At 42.3% G+C, this 9861-nt stretch overlaps 4 non-coding genes across 4 annotated transcripts; all 4 read left to right on the top strand.

The window, feature by feature from the left end:
* The first annotated feature begins 4390 nt into the window (after positions 1-4390).
* On the top strand, positions 4391-4456 carry LOC118619446. Its single transcript, XR_004957221.1, has one exon. It is a non-coding gene; the product is annotated as a small nucleolar RNA SNORD58 (small nucleolar RNA).
* A 363-nt stretch (positions 4457-4819) lies between these two features.
* Positions 4820-4884, top strand: LOC118619443. Its single transcript, XR_004957218.1, has one exon. It is a non-coding gene; the product is annotated as a small nucleolar RNA SNORD58 (small nucleolar RNA).
* A 558-nt stretch (positions 4885-5442) lies between these two features.
* Positions 5443-5508, top strand: LOC118619444. Its single transcript, XR_004957219.1, has one exon. It is a non-coding gene; the product is annotated as a small nucleolar RNA SNORD58 (small nucleolar RNA).
* A 2484-nt stretch (positions 5509-7992) lies between these two features.
* LOC118619445 lies at positions 7993-8056 on the top strand. The gene has a single exon (XR_004957220.1). It is a non-coding gene; the product is annotated as a small nucleolar RNA SNORD58 (small nucleolar RNA).
* The last annotated feature ends 1805 nt before the right edge of the window (positions 8057-9861 follow it).

Below are 9861 nucleotides of genomic sequence, written 5' to 3'. Positions count from 1 at the left end.
CTTTCTTCTGTTCAAACACTGATGTCTTCTGAGGTTGGCAGGAAAGACCCTCTTCTGGCCCAACTCCAAACCCAACCGCTCCTCAAAACCCTTTCCCAACTGCTTATGAATGAAATTCTTCCTACTAGAGATTCATGCTTCTCCTTTCAATCCAATACAAAATGCCTCTGCGGGGTGTCGTCCATAAAGCGGGTTTTCCTTTGCTAAATACTAAGAGGCAGAAGACTGTGCTATAAACTCAATGAGGAGATGCTGGCAACATAATCAGGGAAGAGACATCCAGAAAGTGTTAGCAAGGCTGCAAAGCTACCAACTTTTACAGCTTACAATCACAAAAGCCTCTGACTTTTACTAAAATCTCTTCAATGCATCCACTACTCTCCATTCTCTTTGCAAAAAACAGAACAAAACAAAAACAGAATCAGATCAGTTCAGGCTACCACTATCTTTTGCCAGCCTCTGGTGTTGCCCCTGTGGTATCCCAAATGTCTCCCTGCAGAGTGAGTCTTTCTTTCTTTCTTTCTTTCTTTCTTTCTTTCTTTCTTTCTTTCTTTCTTTCTTTCTTTCTTTCTTAAATCCTCACTCGAGGACATTTTTGCATTTATCTTCAGATAGAGCGGGAGGGAGAGAAGGAGGAAGAGAGAGAGAAACATTGATGTGAGAGAGACACATAGACTGGTTGCCACCCGCACAACCCCAACTGGGCCAGGGCTGAACCGCAACCAAGGAACGTGCCCTTAGCAGGTACCAAACAGGACTCTCTGGTCCGCGGGCCGACGCTCTAACTGCTGAGCCAAATGGCCAGGGCCAGAGTGAGCCTTTTAAAAGTGAAGCTTATCAAGTCATTTCAACCAAGGCTTTAAAATGCTTTTAAAAGTTCCTCATTGACTTTAAGATAAATTAAAACTTCTTTGTATGCCCAGCCGATGTGGCCTAGTGGTTGAGCGTCAACCCATGTACCAAGAGGTCGCCAGTTGAATTCTTGGTCAGGGCACATGCCCAGGTTGTGGGCCCAATCCCCAGTGAGGGGCATGCAGGAGGAGGCCAATCGATGTTCTGTTTCATCGATGTTTCTCTCTCTCTCTCCCTCTTCCTTCCTCTCTCTCTCTCTCTCTTTCTCTCTCTCTCTCCAATATCAATATAGAAAAAACATTTTTTTAAACAAAAACTTCTTTGTAAACAAATAAGATCCTTCAAGATCAGATTCACCTCTCCCCCTTATCTCTACCCAGTCTCACCCAACATTGACCCAAACATCTGCAACTCCCATAACAGAACTTTCCGGCTCAAATAGCAATCATTTCCTTCTCACTGCTGTGCTTACTGCTGTGGCCAGCTACTTCTGGTCATTCATGGTACAGCTGCCATGTCCTCTACTCAGTTCCCACACTAAGTGCTATTAATAAGGTCCTCAATGCTCACCATAGTTTAGCAGTTTCACAATGTATTCTAATTGATTGTTCCGCTCCCAGTTCCCTATCCTTCCATCCCTACCTACCCTCACCCCAAGACTGTAGGTTCCTTAAGGTTAGGGATTCTCCTAGTACCTATTATAGCTCAGTATCTAGCATAATGGCAGGCATATAAGTGTTCAGTAAATATTCATTGAATGGATAAATGAACAAATAAATTGATTGTTAAGACTTAAACCTATTTGTAGTTCTCCATTGTTTTAATAAAGATTTCTGCACAATAAATATAATATAATTAAAAATTTAAATTTACAAACAACAGATTGAAGAAAATATATATCAAATAAAATTTAAAGAGCTTATTGAAATTTTATAGCAAAATCACTGAGGCTCTAAAAGATAAACCATTCATTTCTTTCTTTTTTTTTTCTTTTGGTACGTGCCCCTAGCAGGCACCAAACCCGGACTCTCTGGTCCGCAGACCTGCGCTCCAACCACTGAGCCAAACCGGCCAGAGCTAAACTATTCATCTCAAAGGAAATAATCTCAAAAGGTTTTAATCCTTCTAGTCTAATCCAATACTGATACAAAATCAAATGTGGCACCAGGTCTACCTTTTAACTATAGCCTTGATCTCTCTAATATCAGAGAGAATAGGGTTGAAGTGTATAGGCAAAAGGAGAAAGAAAGGATACGGAATGAGGATGGCATAGAGATCATAGGGGGCTCTTAAGTCATACCCACAAATCTGGAACAGGAATCACAGAGAGAGAGAAAAAATAGAACCTGAAAAACGACATGATCATTTTAGCAGCTGTTTTAGCAAAATGATTCTGTCATTAATATGAAGGATATATTAGAGTGTGCAAAAATAAAGGCCAGAAAACCACTTAAAAGACTCTAGCAGTAATCTAGATTTTAAGTACTTATGTGTGCCAAGACAAGAAAAAAAGAAATTATTTTATAGCTTTCTGATTTGAGAACTTATATAGAGAAGCCACTGGCCAAGGCAAGAGAGAAACAGTAATGCCTGGTGATGACAAAGTTGGTCATTGGGGCTTGTCTTGTTTCCAGATGTCACCTTTGAGCTGTGGGACTTTGGGGGAAGTCCCTTAATTTCTTCTCTGTGCCTCAACTTCATCATTTATAAAATGGAAACAACAGTAATATCTCTTTCTACAGTTGTCCTAAGGATTAATGAAGGAAATGCATCTCACTGAAAAGCACTGAAACAGTGCCTGGAATTTAGCAAGCTTTTTAAAGCATTGGCTGTTATTGTTTTTACTATGCAACAGAAAATAAACTGGGGGAGGAGATGAGTTGCTTAAGGCACTTTAGTTTTCAAATATTTGCTTTGAAGACCCACCAAGAAAGATGTCCTGATATCTGGGGCTAGCTCAGGGGAGATGTGGAGTGGAGATACTAATCTGGGAGTTCTCAGCCTGCTGTTGAAGATGTGAGCGATGGGAATTACTGAGGAAAGACCATGGAATCCATCATTTGGCAATGGGAGAGGAGTCCAGGACAGGGACCTGGGACTGAGGTCAAGGAATCAAGCTCATGGAATGTTGTTCAGAGTCTCATTCGCCCAGAGTTTGAATCTGCCTAGAGTGACCGTGCCATGAAATAGAAGACCTAAAGCTAGGTGCTACACCAGAAAATGCCCAAGGGCTTTTCTCCACCAGATGCAGATTCCACCCTTGAACCAGACGCTTCAGTTAGCACATTGTTTACACAGGTTGCAGTACAATTGACTGGGTGATATACTTAAAAAAAAAAGTATCGGGGTGACATTGGTTAATAAAATTGTATAGGTTTCAGGTGTACAGTCCTATAATACATCTTCTGTATATTATATTGTGTGTTCACCTCCCCAAGTCAAGTGACTTGGTGATATTCTCACCCTGTGAATTTTCAGATTATCATTATTACATTCCATACTGTCTCCTGAATTGTCCAATTACAAATCAGTTTCAGGGATACATGATCACATAATCAAACCTAACGAATGTTAATGAATACATGTTTTATTTCTATGTAATAATACGTGATCCTGCCCTAGAACTGCAAAACTGTTTTTAATTGATTGATATAAAAAATTCCTAACTTTATTTCTGGATTCAAAAAAAGGAGAATTTTGAGACAGTCCCTAACGAGGCAATTCGTTTTAAGGTCTTCTAAAATATATTTCACACTCCCTTACTCCTTCTCCCTCCTCCCCTTTTCAAATCTCGTTTCTTTGGGTGAAAATCTCGCGAGACATTGAGTTCTCATGACATCTCCCAGAAGCCTCCGCTCTTCCTTTTCCCGAAAGCGGCCAGAGGTGAGTAGCATTTTGGTGTCTTTCCCCGAGTATTGAATCCTCTGATCATCAGCGCCATCCTGGCCTTGGGGGCGCCAATCTCGAGGCCTCCGGGATGAGAACTCTTGCAGTTACTGGTTTCTTGGTGAAGGCAGTGTCCCCCTGTGCGGGGGGAAGTGTCGGAGCGCCCGACTTGGCGCCCCGGGGCCCTGCGGCCCTTGCGGCCTGGAGAGGGGCGCAATGGTCGGGAATGGGGACTTGGGGGTACCGACAGCCTGTGGTCGGTGCCGCTTCTTACTCTGGAGGTCCAGTGTCTCGCGGTGAGTGGTGGCTGAGTACGCGGCGTGTTTGTGGCCTCAACGAGAGAAAATTGGGGGAGAGTAAAGTCAAGTCGAGGTTTTATTTAGTTTTAGAGGCTTATTTTAAATTAGCTATCGTTGAACGTTGGTGAAAGCACAAAAGCGTGGAAAGACGGCATTACTTGTGAAGTTGTGTGAGTAAAGGGGGTTCCTGGGGAGGGGGCACGTCGAGCGCTGTAGTTGAATTCTGCCACCTGAGCGCTGCGTGTTGCATTGAAACAGGCTCATTTCCATCCAGAGAGAGAGAGGGCTGGTGAACACCGTGTCTGTAGTCATTGGTAGACCAAAGGGGGAGCACTGGTCGGAGAAAAGGATGGCTGCGATGATGGCATTTCTTAGGACACCTTTGGATTAATCATGAAAACAACTACACTCTGAGCAGCTGCTGTTAGCACTTCAATGCAGACGTGGGCTGTAGAAGTTACTGTGTAAATATGTATTGACAAAATTACTCCGTGCTCCCTTCCAGGTGACCTCTGAAAATGGTGCGCTATTCACTTGACCCAGAAAACCCCACAAAATGTAAGTGATCAAGAGTTAGGTATTTCTTATTGGGGGGGTAACAGAAACAATAAGATACCCCAAATTAACCAAAATGTTCTTTATTTTTTAGCATGCAAGTCAAGAGGTTCAAATCTTCGTGTTCACTTTAAGGTATGTGAGTCATAGTTATACTCTAAAAGAGTCATTTTGCATGTTCCAGTGTAGTTTGTTTTTTGTTTTTTTTTACTGTTCTAAAAAGGTAGCTGCAGTGATGTCTTTCTTAGGACACCTTTGGATTTACCATGAAAATTAATCAATTCTGAGCAGCCACCTTCTAGATGATGGTTATTGGTGTATAATGACCACTTTGATTTAGGATATGTGGAATTGGGTAGAAACTACCAGAAGACCTACTTGAAAACCTAGTGTACAGATCAAGCTATAAGACGTAATTGTAGTTACAAGATGATGAAATTAAAACGTTACAGTGGATGAACAGAGGTTTGGGGTTCATTTGTCCTGAGGCTCAAACCAAGCATCCCTGGCCCTTCATCCCGGATTTTTTTCAGCTCCCATGAAAATGGAAAGGTTTTAGCTGTTAAATGTTGACATTTTGAGAACCCGAGAATTTAATGTTTACTTTAAAAATTGTGATATTTTAACATGGTTAACTCCCAGTTTCTATCTATAGAACACTCGGGAAACTGCCCAGGCCATCAAAGGTATGCATATTCGAAAAGCCACCAAGTATCTGAAGGATGTCACTTTACAGAAACAATGTGTGCCTTTCCGTCGTTACAATGGTGGAGTTGGTAGGTGTGCCCAGGTGAGAATTACTGCTTGCTATTTGAAAAGATGTAAGGGGTAGGATCACTGCTGTTTCTGGTTGCTGTGATGGCAGTCTTAGGACACCTTTGGATTAACCATGAAAAACAAACATGTTCTGAGCAACCTTGAAGTGAATAAAATGGTCTTTTTGTTTGTTTGTTTTGAAAGTATGTTTATTAAAGCTGGGGACAGGGAAACAAGGAATGGCTTACAACAGAAGAAGCAACAGGGGAGAGGCTAGGCAGGGCTGCTGTCAGCTCACTGGAGGGCCGGTGGGGTATGGGGAAGGGAGCCTTGGAAATAGGCTTGGGAGGTTAGCCCTGGATGAGCTGCCATTACCTATTGCTCACTTGGATACAAGTAGTGGGGGTCCCTTAGAGTTTAGGAGATGCATGCCTGTAGGGGAAGAAGAGGGGGAAGGGAAAGGCAGGGGCAAGCTCCCAGGATGGAGAGCACACCATAAGTTATTGATTATGACATTTGATTTAAATCAGGAGAAATGACTAATAGCCTCCCTTTGTTTTCTTTCAGGCAAAACAGTGGGGCTGGACACAGGGTCGGTGGCCCAAAAAGAGTGCTGAGTTTTTGCTGCACATGCTTAAAAATGCAGAGAGCAATGCTGAACTTAAGGTACACAAAGCATTAACATCTTTATATGTATCCAACTTGGAGGGTTGTTCAATTAATGTTGTCCATATTTATTATATAAACAATAAAACACTACTGCAGAGGGACAAATATAGTTACCAAAATGGTTGCCTTAGTAATGGTTAATGTGGTTTGTTGCCCATATATTTTTTTTTATACTCACCTGAGGATATTTTTCCATTCATTTTCAGATGAGTAGCGGGGAGAGAAAGAGAAACATCAATGTGAGAGGGACACACTGACTGGTTGCCTCCTGCACAACTCCACCCAGGGCTGGGGACAAACCATAACAGAGGTAGGTGCTTTTGACTGGAATCGAACCCTCAACTTATTGGGTGTCACCGCTGAGCCAAACCGGCCAGGGCTGTTGCCTCCATTGTTAATGGAGAGACAAATTAAGTTTCACCTAGAAGTTAAAACAACGTGGTCAACAGGTTTATCCATTTGGGGCATTATCCATTGCCTTTTGCATTTGGAAATCTGGGCCAGAACTAAAATTAATGTGGACCTCTGGCTATAAACCTTGAACTACTAAGCCATGCTGACAAAATCTTGTTTATTATCAAAACTTAGAAATTGACACTACTCTTTAACATGCACTTAGCACTGAGTTTTATTAATTACTTAGATTTAATTTAAGGAAGGACCTTTAGAATCAAGTTGAAAGCAACTGCTTAAAGAAATACAGTGATACCTCGGTTCTCGAACGCCTCGAATTTCGACCAAATCGGTATTCGACCAGGAGATTCGAGAAACTTTTGTCTTGGAATCCGAACAAATATTTGGAACTCGAACTTCCGAGATGAGCCGAGTTGAGCCGAATGGCGTTCATTCGGCCCAGCGCGCCTTGCTTGCGTCATCAGTGTGAGTGCAGAGAGAGAGTCACGCTTTACACTGAATTTAACCCTTAGACATACTGTACACTTTTATTTCTTGTTGAGACTTATGTTTTTCTACATATTATATACAAATTAGGCCAGTAAATAGGCATTTTCTGGGGCTTGGAACGAATTAATCCAGTTTCCATTATTTCCTATTGGGTTTCATTGCTTCGGTTCTCGAACAATTTGGTTCTCGACCGTCCTCCTGGAACGAATTATGTTCGAGAACCGAGGTATCACTGTAAGTGACTTGAATTCTTGCCCTGGCTGGTACGGCACAGCGGTAAGAGCATCGCCCACGGACCAAAGAGTCCCGGGTTTGATTCTGGCCAAGAGCACGTACCTCAGTTGTAGTTTGTCCCCAGTCCTGGTTGGGGTAGTGCGGGTGGCAACCAATCGATGTGTGCCTCTCACATTGGTGTTTCTCTCTTCCTCCCTCTCTCCCTCCCTCCAGCTCTATCTGAAGAATAATGTAAAAATATCCTCAGGTGAGGATTAAAAAAAAAATCGTAAGGATTGCCTTTCACAAATGAGTTCATTAAGGCAGGGTCTTAATTTTCCAATGATGGTGTTAAGATGTTACCTGACCCCTGGTCTGTTAGCCTGTTGGCCCATGACGGGTCTTGGGTTTGGTTGTGGTCAAGGGCATGTACCTGGGTGGCAGGTTCCATGGTTGGCCCCTGGTTGGGGCTGTGCAGAGGCAACCAATGTCTCTCCTTCCCTTCCATTCTATTCTAAAAATCAATGGAAAAAGATCCTCAGGTGAGGATAAACCCCCTCCCCCCAAAAAAACAAGAAAAGATGTTACCTGATTATATTCCCTTTCTTCTTCCCAGGGTTTAGATGTAGATTCTCTGGTTATTGAGCACATCCAGGTAAACAAAGCTCCCAAGATGCGCCGTAGAACTTACAGAGCTCATGGGCGGATTAACCCATACATGAGCTCTCCCTGCCACATTGAGATGATCCTCACTGAGAAGGAGCAGATTGTTCCTAAACCAGAAGAGGAGGTTGCACAGAAGAAAAAGGTAAATTACTTAGTCTTTGCTCAGTTTCTGTTGTGTATATTAAGTTTGTGGTTGCTGTGATGACTAACTTAGGACACCTTTGGAATAACCATGAAAGAAAACTACTCTGAGCAACCTTGTATTTTATTTTGACTTGCATGGGTCTCATTTGTTTCTTGACTAATAGTGAATAGTAACTTTGTACTATTCAGTTGATGAGAACTGTGATTATCTACTGATATCCCCACCTGGATGTCCATAGTCATTACAAATGCAACATGTCCAAAAATGCCCCCAAATCTAATAAGCCTGTTTTCAGTAAATGATGACAGTGCAGTTTTGTGTTTGTTTTTCATTTTTGTGGGGTTTTCTTGAGAAGTAATTGACATATATCACTGTAACTTTTATACAGCATGAGCCCTGGCTGGTTTTCTAAGTGGTTAGAGCATCAGCTTGCGGTCCAGAGAGACCCGGGTTCAGTTTCTGCTAAGGGCGTGTATCTCGGTTGCAGTTTATCCCTGGCCCTGGTTGGGGTCATGTGGGAGGCAGCCACTCAATGTGTCCCTTACACGTCAATGGTTCTCCCTCCCCCCACTCTGTCTGAACAAAAAAAAATGGAAAAATGTCCTCAGGTGAGGATAAAAAAAAAGATACAGCATGATGGTTTGATTTATATCTACTCTGAAATGATTACCATATTAAGTCTTCATAAAGAAGGGGGGAAATTATCTTCTTATGATATGATCTCTTATAATTTGCTCTTCCTATCAACTTTCCTGTGTATCATGCAACATTGTTAGCTATAGTCATCGTGTTCCCATTCAGTTCTGGAAGCCAGGAAGCTGGGAGTGATTCTAGAATCCTCCCTTTACACCTGATAGATTTCACTTGTGTTGATGTCACTTAAATGTCTTTCATCCTTCTTGCCACTAGAATCTTTACCAGCTGGTGTCCCTACCTTCAGTGTACTTCAGCTTAAACTCTCCTTCCCTACTTCTAATTCCCAATTCTTTCACTGAGCTAAGACCTACTCCTTGAAGATGTAAGTGTGGCCCTGGCCGGTTTTGCTCAGTGGTTAGAGTGTCGGCCCGCTGACCAGAGAGTCCTGGGTTCGGTTCCCGTTAGGGGCATGTACCTCAGTCGCAGTTTGCCCCGGTTAGGGTCGTGTGGGTTTTAACCAGTATCTCTCTCTTCCCCTCTCTCTCCCTCCCGCTCTATCTGAAGATAAACGCAAAAATGTCCTTGGGTGAGGATTTAAAAAAAAAAAAAGATGTAGTGTGAGTATTTCTTCAGGAAACTTAAAGTCCTTTTTATTTTTTTCTTTTCCCAGATATCCCAGAAGAAACTGAAGAAACAAAAACTTATGGCCCGGGAGTAAATTCAGCATAAAATAAAGACTAATAAAAGTAAAAGCAGAATGTTGGTTGTGTTTATTATTAGTAAATATATTTTGAGTGATCAAGTTTTCTTCTGATTAGAATTAAAAAACATTATTCTGGCCCTGGCAGGTTTGGCTCAGCGTCGGCCCGTGGACCAATGAGTCGCAGATTCAATTCTGGCCAAGGGCCACTTACCTTGGTTGCAATTTGTTCGGGCCCCTGGTTAGGGTAGTGCGGGAGGCAGCCACTCGATGTGTCCCTTTCATGTGGATGTTTCTCTCCCTCCCACTTTTAGCTGAACAAAAATGGAAAAGTGTCCTCAGGTGAGGATAAAAAAAAAAAAAAAAACCTGTGTGCCCTCTGCCATTAATTTGGTTTATAAACATACTGTTTTGAATATCTTGTTTTTTTGTATAAGATGGAATTAGAACAGGGGAAGTTCTGATTTAACACTGCAGTTCACCACAGTGCTGGGGATCTTCTTATATTAAGTATCACCGAAAGAAATTTTATAACATTTTAATTGCCATAGAGCGGAACCTTGGCAGTGGTCACTCCCATC

This window comes from Molossus molossus, unplaced genomic scaffold (assembly GCF_014108415.1).
Source record: "Molossus molossus isolate mMolMol1 unplaced genomic scaffold, mMolMol1.p scaffold_m16_p_6, whole genome shotgun sequence".
In the NCBI taxonomy this organism is placed as follows: domain Eukaryota; kingdom Metazoa; phylum Chordata; class Mammalia; order Chiroptera; family Molossidae; genus Molossus; species Molossus molossus.
Note: the sequence above shows the minus strand (reverse complement) of the source record. Positions and strands in the feature narration are given on the sequence as shown.